Genomic DNA, 9,891 nt, shown 5'->3' with positions numbered 1-9,891 from the left:
TTCTATTTTATTTACATCATCATTAATTTGAACCCAGAAATGTGTATTTTTATTGCCAAATGTTTTGTTGAAGTAAAATAAATGGTCTTAATGACACACACATACCATTTGGGTTGGTATCTCCATCTAAAAACAGTTCATTACAATAGATGTTGATGTTAGTACTTATGATTTGTGCTCAGACAGGAGAGACATACAGAAGTGCTTACTTTCTTCTCAACTTATGTCTTTAGTTACCCTTGAGACCTTAGAATATGTCAGGGAAAAGCACAACAACTTCTCTAGATATCAGGGAATTTCACTTCGGGAGAGTTGAGGCGACCCTGTATAAAGACTTGTTTGTTCACATTAATCAACATGTATATGAATCACTGTGTGTGTAATCACTTAGCACTAGTCTGGAAATGACTCAATATACTGCAATCCACTATGTATCACTCACATATGGATCACCAAGATAAGATTAGAAAAATTACTGTGTGCACAAAGGCATTGAGTCATTCTTCCTGCACTCCATGCATCAATAGAGTGAAGAAACCCAATAACTGGTACATTGGGATGTACCCTCTGCAATGCACCTCATGGTGGTTTGCCAAGTATATATGTAGGTGTAGAATTAAATGAAAGAATGCAGAAAGTGTAAATGTAAGTAAAATCAAATTATCTGAAGGTATTAATTTGCACAGTGGACACCCATCTTTTTTACTACATTCCAGACAAATTGTCTGACCTCGGTCGGTGCATTTATATGCCGATTTCCTTTCCTATTATGCACAGTACTTCATACACTTACTCTTTTCCATTCTGTCAGTTGGTATACATACATGCCTTTGGATGATTCTTCTATATTTGAGATTTGGATGGCATCTGTACCAAAATTCAACTTTTCCTTGTAGTCCATGCATTCCCCCATTGAAAATGTTGTGTTGTGTTGCGTTTTGTTTTCTCTTGCTCTTACAAAACAGTTCTGAATGTTTTCACTTCAAATTATTTTTGCTATGAAAATCTGTCCCTGCTAAGAGTAATTATCTGTGGAACTGGTCCTGCGAGACTCGAACTAGATACCTTTGCCTCCACGCCTGCCAGTACCTCGTCTCCTGCCTGCCAAACTTCACAGAAGCTCTCTCGAGACAAATACAAGAGTAGTACTCCCGAATCCAGCCAACTGACAAACTGGCTCTCGCAGAAGTTGGGAAGGTAGGAGACGAGATGCTGGCGGAAGCAAATCTGTGAGGAGCACAGGTCACGAGTTGTCAGTCAGCTCAGTCAGTACAGCCCTTTACCACAGAAGGCAAAGGTCGATTACCTCTGACCTGAGATGCATTAACTGATTTGATACAACTATATTGTCAATACAGGTATCGGTACCTCTACAATGTGGCCTTGTTATTTCAGAGGTTGTAATATAAAGACCAAAAGAATTTAATAAATTATTTACATATGAGTTATAGATAGTGGACAACTGAAAATTCAAATTGAAATCTCCACAGATTAGTACCGTACACTTATACTTACAGACTGTCTCGCATAAAGACACTAACTTGTTAACAAAACCAACTGTTGAACTGCCTCCAGTCTTAGTTGAGTTCAAAGGTACAACTATTAAATTTAAATCTGTTAACCTAACAGCTGCAATTTCACATAACATTTCTAGAGAGAATGCTTTAACTTTTGCTATTGGGTCATATTTAATCCCTTTTTTTTTAGAAATATAACACACCCACCATGATTTTTATTAGTTCTACAATATTTGTCAGTTAGGGTGTATCCCTAAGGGCAGTATAGATCTATTTGATCGCGCTTTAACCAGTGTTGTACGAGACAGACTACATCTAAGTGTAAGTCTCTATGAAATCTTCCACTACTTCCAACTTATTAGATAAACACTGTACATTCCAGTGAAGGACATTAAAATTGCCTGATCTGTGCCCGAGTCTTTTACCTTGAGATCTTCCTCCCCCTTCGGCCTACCACTAAAAAATCATTTAGACGGGAGGGAAGCACTGTTTTCCGTTTACTCACCATGTTAGTATTTGGTCTTGTTACTGGGATAAGTGATGATGCTGATGGTGGTGGTGGTGGTGGTGGTGGTGGTGGTGGTGGTGGTGGTGGTAGTGGTAGTGGTACTGCCATGACTGATGGTGGATTGTCAGCTAATGTTGTGACTACACCTACTGCTGCTGTTCCCTAGGAAGCGCGCGCGCGTGCGCGCGCGCACCCCCCGGTGTAAAACCTCCCACGACCACCACTTACTCCAGCCCTGTAACCCAGAAGGTGTACACGATCAAAGGCAGAGCCACGTGTGAAAGCACCCACGTAATTTACCAACTGACCTGCCTACACTGTGATGCTTTGTATGTGGGAATGACCAGAAACAAACTGTCCATTCGCATGAATGGACACAGGCAGACAGTGTTTGTTGGTAATGAGGATCACCCTGTGGCTAAACATGCCTCGCTGCACGGTCAGCACATCTCGGCACAGTGTTACACCATCTGGGTTATCTGGATACTTCCCACTAACACCAACGTATCAGAACTCCGGATACGATAACTTGCCCTTCAATATATCCTCTCTTCCCGTTACCCACCAGGCCTCAACCTCCGCTAATTTCAAGTTGCCGCCGCTCATACCTCACCTAAAGCTGATCCAGTGGTGAACTTAAGTTGGTAAACAACGATGTGCACAAAGGTTAGGTGGTTGTGTTGCCTCCAAAACACATTTAAGGGTGGAGAAATTCAGGAAAATTTCTAAAAAAAAAATTGCATGTAAATGTATTAAAAGGAGTGATTATGTGGTGGCAGATTATGAAAATGAGGCCAGAAATTGGCTGATGAAGAAATAATAACGTTAACAACATTAAACCGTGTGGCAAGCTGCTAAAAAATTGTTAGTGATGTTGGAAAAACAGGAATGGAAATAAAGCGAAATTTGTTAGAACTAGCCGAAATGGTTGTACAATATCAATGCTTTATATACACTAATGATACAAGAATCAAACAGTACACTGAACTGAAGTCATCTCACAATTTACTTGATTCCAATCCCACAATTACATAATGTTACAGGTGGTAATGTAGAGTCAATTTAATTAAATCACACATTCCAATATAACTATCAAACGTACGAGCATCAGTCCAACTGACACTGCTGCTGTTGGTACATACACCCATACAGTTAACCTGTTTGTCACACTGGATAGCCAACAGCTATTTTATTACCAGTCATAAAACATGGGGTTAAAATTTTAGATAGAAATTCAGAAAACAATTACAATAAAATACCATTTTGTTTATAGGCACATAAATTTGAGAATCCTTACAAGTGTTGCAGTGAATGGAATCACTTATTCCCATGAAATTCAACATGAGATATGTTAAGAATACATGGCAACCTTTATCCAGACAACCAACCAAAAAACTGACATTTTTTTGTACAGAAATGCAAGTTCACACATCACTGACATGTAAGGCAGCACTAAAAGCTGTTTTCCACACATCCAGTTTTCCTAAAAGTTTTGGTGTGAGTTAGAGAACACAAGAAAACTAACTTATTCACTCATTACATCCTGCAGGTCTCATTCAATGAGGATGTATGCATTAACGAAAGATAAGCAACCCTGCCAGATTATCCTGCACATCGCATTAGCAGTTATGGCCTAAAAAAGGGGTGGTTTGTCATATGTCTTAAAGTCCAAATAGTGGTGTACTTCAGCTGCTGTTTGTGCTTGCTACGTATTGTTCTGTCAGCTCTGCCATTGACCTTCACATTATTTTTTTATTATGTTTACCTTTATAATTTGTTCCAGTGGCTCCACTGCCAAATATGAACGTTATAGAGAAAATTAAAGCAGCTTTGTCCACTAACAGACATTAGTTTGCATCTTAAACAATGAAAGTGATAAATTCTGGACTCAGTAATATAAAAAAAGCACATGTAAAACCTACAACTGGCAGGAATTTTTGAATTAGATACATTGAACGCAACTGTTAACAGACATAACGAATCAGCAATGTAACAACACACAAAACACTGGACACCCATTGGTAAACATAGATCTGACGATATTATACAACTTTCAAAAACACACAATGGATTTAATGAGCAGGTTAAAATTTTTGTACACCACAGAAAGCAACGAGGAAAATTCTCAATGACAAACTGAAGGGACACTTTCTTTGTTCATATGATAACTATTTTTTTTATAAGTATGTATTTCCACATACATGAAAATTTAGTGGATAATTCTGTAGTTATTACAGCTAAAGTAGGTTTTTTTAAAACTGACAACTCTGTATAGGCTATGCAATGTAATCAAAAAAACACACCTACCTCTGTGCAACCATAGTATATCTGTAGATTGTTTTGTTCACTAAAACAGTGAAAGTTATAATTGGCACATGAGTGACATTCTGTGTAATGAAAAAAAAAGAAACAGAGAGAGAGAGAGAGAGAGAGAGAGAGAGAGAGAGAGAGAGAGAGACTGTGGACTGTCTCTGGGCCAAAAATTGGGCCTTAATAAATCCTCACAATAATAGGAGCTGAAACTGCACATTGTTCGATGTTTAGGTTACAGAAATTACAATTAAAACATAACTCATTCAATTAACTGAATATATCAAAATTCTTTCTTTTCAGCAGTTTCTTCTGGTGCTATATTTCTTAAGACCGAGGGCCAACCTTTCTCTTTTCTGAAAATGCAGCTTATTCCGAAATTTATATCAAAAATGAATTTAAGGAGGCAGATGGCAAAACAAGAAAAGAAGTAAAGAGATCCCAAATTGCTTTGTTACATGTCCGTTGGACACTGAACTGACACTGTTTGATCATACTTGTGAGGTCAGTCTTTACAGTATTATGTAAAAATCATTCTTGGAGTTTGGTATTTTAATACTTTACTCTTTTAGCATTTGTCATGGCTATTTCAGTACATATTTGTCCGGCTTGGACAGTGCCAGTGTTAACCAAAAGTTCGAATAACAATGTAACAAAACGTTGTATACGTGCTGTCCACAATTCAGGCTTATCGCATTTTCTCTGGCTCTTAAATAACAAAGTGAAAATCCTTCTTCACACTAGCATTGCACATGCTGATTTATTACAACATTAAAAATTTAAATTGTTCATCTGCTAGAATTTAAGAGTGTTTTCTATGAAGGCGCATATGGGGAAACTAACACTAAATGCTCAGTTCATTAGCAGTATGAGAAAAAGCTCACAAGAAGTGTCTACTGAAGTGTTGTTTTTGACACAAAACTCAAATAGAATTTAAACCATGTTCAAACTTCTTAGTCATAAAACATAAGTAAAGCAGATTCTGCTTTTATGAGTACAGGTAACTCTAAATGAACTTACATTTTTATGATTACAAACTTTTGAAACATAATATAAGCAAAAGATGCTTACATAGTTAGGAAAGTTTAATAATTTCAAAATATGCCATGAGAAAATGACACTGTGTACTTAGTTGTTACAAAATAAATACATCATTTAATGACAGTGTACACTTAGTTTTTAGAAAATATAGATATCTTTATGAAAAAGCTAAACACATTTTAGAAACATAACAGTATTATTAATTATTTCACGAAAAATTATATTTGGAAAAATATTTGTAAAGCAGAATCTTTAGGATAACTAATTTTTATGGCCTGGAAATGTTTTAATATATTACTGATACTATGGAGAAGCGTTGTATTTTCATAACTACTTTAGTACCTTGTATTAATCCATTAGGCACACCTGTATTTTATAAAAGGGGCATTTAGTAAGTAATGCACCACATTTTTTTCTCTGTCAATTTCAGTTGAAAAAGTGCTGACTTTGTTATGGAAAACTGTGGAATATTCCCAGTTCAGTCCCTGTAGTTGCACGAAGATCCAACAGGTGGTGGCACTAAACACAGCCTTCAAAATGGCGTCTGTAATGGAGGCGTGCTCCAAGCACGGATCTGTCAGTCACTTTCGGTGAAAACCAGAGGAACGCAGATATTCACAGGCACTCGGGGAACGTCTACGGAGACCCGGCAACGAACAGAGGCACGGCGAGTCGTCGGGCGAGGCGTGTCGTCATCGTGACGAGGCCACACAAACATCCCGTCTCCCGTGTGCCGGCCAGCCACACACATCAGTGACTCCTGCAATGTTGGAACGTGCGGACGTTCAGTCGAGGAGATCGACAGTCCACTACCGGACACCCCGTTGCACGACTGCACGTCTTCACTGGTGGTGCCGACACGCTCACCCACCAGTCGGGGTACTCTGAGAAGTGTGCCCAGTGGGTTACTTCCCGTCTAACAGGAGGCTGTAAAGAGCACAGAAGGACCCTTTGTACGGAACTACAGAGGACCTCCTGTACGGAACTGCTCGTACGTTACAAGGCCGAGTGTGACTTTTTTGTCTACCGTCATCAAAGGCAATGAAACACGAGTTCACCACTTTCAACCGGACACAAAACGGCAATTCATTCAGTGGTGCCAAACGACCTGTCCTCCAAAGAAAAAGTTCAGTGCAACACCCACAGCCAGTAAAGTTACTGTGATGGCCTTCTAGAACATTGAAGGCGTTATTCTGTTTAATATCCGCCCTAGTGGCACTGCAACCGACTACGTAGTATATTGTGCTACCCTCATAAAACTGAAAGAACAACCTCAGCGTGTCTATTACCACAAAATATGTGAACGAACCTCTCTTTCTCGATGATGATGCGAGGATTCTGCACACCCGAGAGCAACTCGTGGAACTTCAACCGGCTGCCTCCTCCACCCTACTGCCTGGATCCCACATCTTCTGACTTCTGTCTTTCTGGCCCACGGATGCCCTCCACGTGTAACGAAGTAGGGTTGCCCACCGCTATCCTGTTTTAGTTTTACTCTCCTTCAGTAACTTAGTTGAGCAATGAACTTTTGTTTTTTTTTTCATTTTCACTACTCAGATTCCGGCTACAGATTCTATGGCTTTCAGCCTCATAGCACAGAATTCAGAAATAGTTTAATTTAAAATCTATTATTTCAGTACATTCTAATGTCTATTCTGAAAGTAATGACCTAATTAGTTTTAATGGAAATGCATCCTATTAAACGTTATGAACAATGACATATATTGTGCAATACATATTAAGTAAAATTTTAATGAGCTAATAGATCGAATTCAGCTATAAGACTGCATCCAAAAGAAAGCCTAAATTTTACTGACTCCAGCAAAGTGTTTAAATTAACCTAAAGTCTATTAGTCAAATAGATATTAAGACTCTAAACCTGTAGCCTGTATGACTTTCAGTGCCAATTTTGACCGAACTACTGAATAATTCCGAGATCTGTTTTGATACTTTTGCTACCGAGATTTTTATACATAAAATCACTCCAGACTCAACTTTGTAACTGTATTAATTAAGAATGAAGTAAATTGTAGTAGGTAAAAATTACTGTTCAAGAGGGCTGCCACAGTTACAAGTCGGGAATTCCCACTGCAGATGCATATGTTAGTCCTGCATATTTCAATTTATACAGCTCACTCGTATTATTTAAGTAATAAAACCCAACAGTCAACTTCAAAACCAATTAGAAAGGATCATTTTAATCCTGGGAAATTATAAAGTATGATGTATTAACATAAACGGTCAAATATTCAAGCACTCGTCTATAAGGTCCGAGGTGGTGCAATTCTCGGTTAGTTCTCGATCAGATTTTCACAGAGCAAAAGTGCAGCAAGTCAGTGCCGGAATGTGATGTAATAATACTTTAAACAGAAGCTCGACTTTACCGGTCGGTACCAAAAAAGGAACTGTATTCGGCTTTGGACATTTAACGCATATTGTGAACATTGTTAGAGACTGGAAGTTTTTGACCTACCTAATGTGACGATTATTAAGTGTAAGAGGCCCAGTCACACGAATATTGTGCGAGAGTGATAACAAATAAATCGCACTGTGGTTGTCATAAGTGTTCGACAAAGAATACAGTCTTGACTTTTTATTTTGGAAAACTTAACCTAGGATCCTGGCTTCTTAACTGCAGTGTGATTTAGGTGAGATGGACACAGCTACTGGGAAGACAATATTGAACAAGCAAAGCAAGGTAGGTGGAGAACACTATGCACTATCTACTGGGAGAGGAAATGTTTCGCTACAAAACTCTGGTCCACCGGGCACGGATCCTGTCAGACCCTGACAGCCTGGCATTGGAACGTCTACAACAGGTGTTCAGAAGAAATGGATATTCCAACAGAGACATTCAAAAGGCCCTCCATCCTGCCAAACAACCGCAGGACCCAGAAGAAGAACAGGATGAGGCCAAGAAAATAGCTTATCTGCCATTCGCTGGACCAATCTGTGCTAAAATCAGCAGGATCCTTAGGAAACACAACATCAAAAGTGTGTTCTGCCCTCCTAATAAAATTGGTGCACTACTGGGCAGTGTAAAGGATGACTTGGGGCTTCAGAAGCCAGGCATTTACAGCATACCATGCCAGTGTGGAATGTCATACATTGGCCAGACCACATAAGATGCAAAGATCATCAGAGGCATACTGGACTCAGACAGGTCACCAAATCTGCTATAGCAGAACACTGTCTGGAACTAGATCATGCGATGGACTACAACAAAACCAATATTTTGACGCAGACCCCAAGATTTTGGGACAGCATCATAAAAGAATCGATGGAGATCAAAGTCACTGAAAATCCCATCAACTGGGACACTGGTTATCAACTCAGCTCTGCCTGGAATCCAGCATTGGATCTTCTGAAAGTGCAACGGAGACAACACAAGACCTCTACCATTGCAGCTGAGGTACAAGCAGATAGGTCCCAGATGGAGCTGTGAGCGCAACAGACTGGAGACGACATTCCACCAGATAAGACTCCAGAACATAGTCCGGGGGCAACACGGAATTGGAACAGAGAACAAGAGAGATGTCACGACGGCGGAAGATTATCAAAACAGGCGCGGACCAGCGAGGGGGCGGCCGGGCGGGCGCGGACCGGCGAGGGAGCGGCCTACACCAGACATACATAAATACTGCCCCAGATCCTCGGTTAGATCGGGAGAAGAGCCACGGGAGCGGACCGAGAGCCGCGCAGCAGCACTCGTCGAGCTAGCGCAGTGCCCGCGCACCCACCACTGCACCGACGGGAACATCGCAGCCGCTGCGGAACAAAGCGCTAGCCCATGCGGTGACCAGCCGTCCTCTTCAACAACAGCGAAGAACAACGAGAAGGCAATAGTGCCATCGCACCTCCCACACCGAGGTGCACTCCAAAAGAGCAATTTTGTCGTGTGTCACAATTTTGTCGTGTCGGTGTGTCCGAGTAATCAGGCAGACAAGCAAAAGTGTCGTGTTCCTCTACCTAGCGCAAGCGGGTAGACAAGCAAAATTGTCAATACACTAGCGTCGCACAGCAGCCAGCGCTGCCTCCTCCCACCAGAGTAGGGTAATCTCCGTACCTGGGCCGGTGGCGCAGCCCCGATACCCGCGTACGTGTAGATCGGGCCAAATCAGCCCACAGCTACCCTACGGTGACAGCAAGTGGGACTGAACTGGAACATTCACTAGTGCGACCACCCCCACCCTCGATCGCCCTCCCCCAAGACACTTTCAGCGGAGCAGAAGCGGGTGCATAAATGACCGACAACTGCGAGGCCCGGCCAAAGTGTCCACAGTGCGGAGGTGACCACAAACTTACCCGGTGTGATGTTAAAAACCCAGAGAAGTGCTCAAACTGTGAAGGTGACCACTCGGCCTTATCTTACAAGTGCCCCAAGCGACCAAAAGTCGCTGAGAAAGAAGAACTCTGTGCACCAGTCAAACTTGTGGACCAACCTGCACCCATCCCACCTGCAGAAGAACTTCAGCAGGAGATGGTCCTAAAGAATGGCTTCATCCGAATCCTCAC

The 9,891-nt window shown here is 41.1% G+C and overlaps 1 long non-coding RNA gene across 1 annotated transcript; it reads right to left on the bottom strand.

Annotated features, from left to right (window-relative positions):
• Nucleotides 1–3,013: 3,013 nt before the first annotated feature.
• On the bottom strand, nt 3,014–9,633 carry LOC126295283 (uncharacterized). Its single transcript, XR_007552427.1, has 2 exons — nt 7,890–9,633; nt 3,014–7,637 (listed from the first exon to the last, which is right to left on the bottom strand). It is a non-coding gene; the product is annotated as an uncharacterized LOC126295283 (long non-coding RNA).
• Nucleotides 9,634–9,891: the final 258 nt, after the last annotated feature.

The sequence above is a fragment of the Schistocerca gregaria genome, chromosome 11 (genome assembly GCF_023897955.1).
Source record: "Schistocerca gregaria isolate iqSchGreg1 chromosome 11, iqSchGreg1.2, whole genome shotgun sequence".
Lineage (NCBI taxonomy): Eukaryota > Metazoa > Arthropoda > Insecta > Orthoptera > Acrididae > Schistocerca > Schistocerca gregaria.
This window is presented reverse-complemented; position numbering and strand designations above follow the sequence as displayed.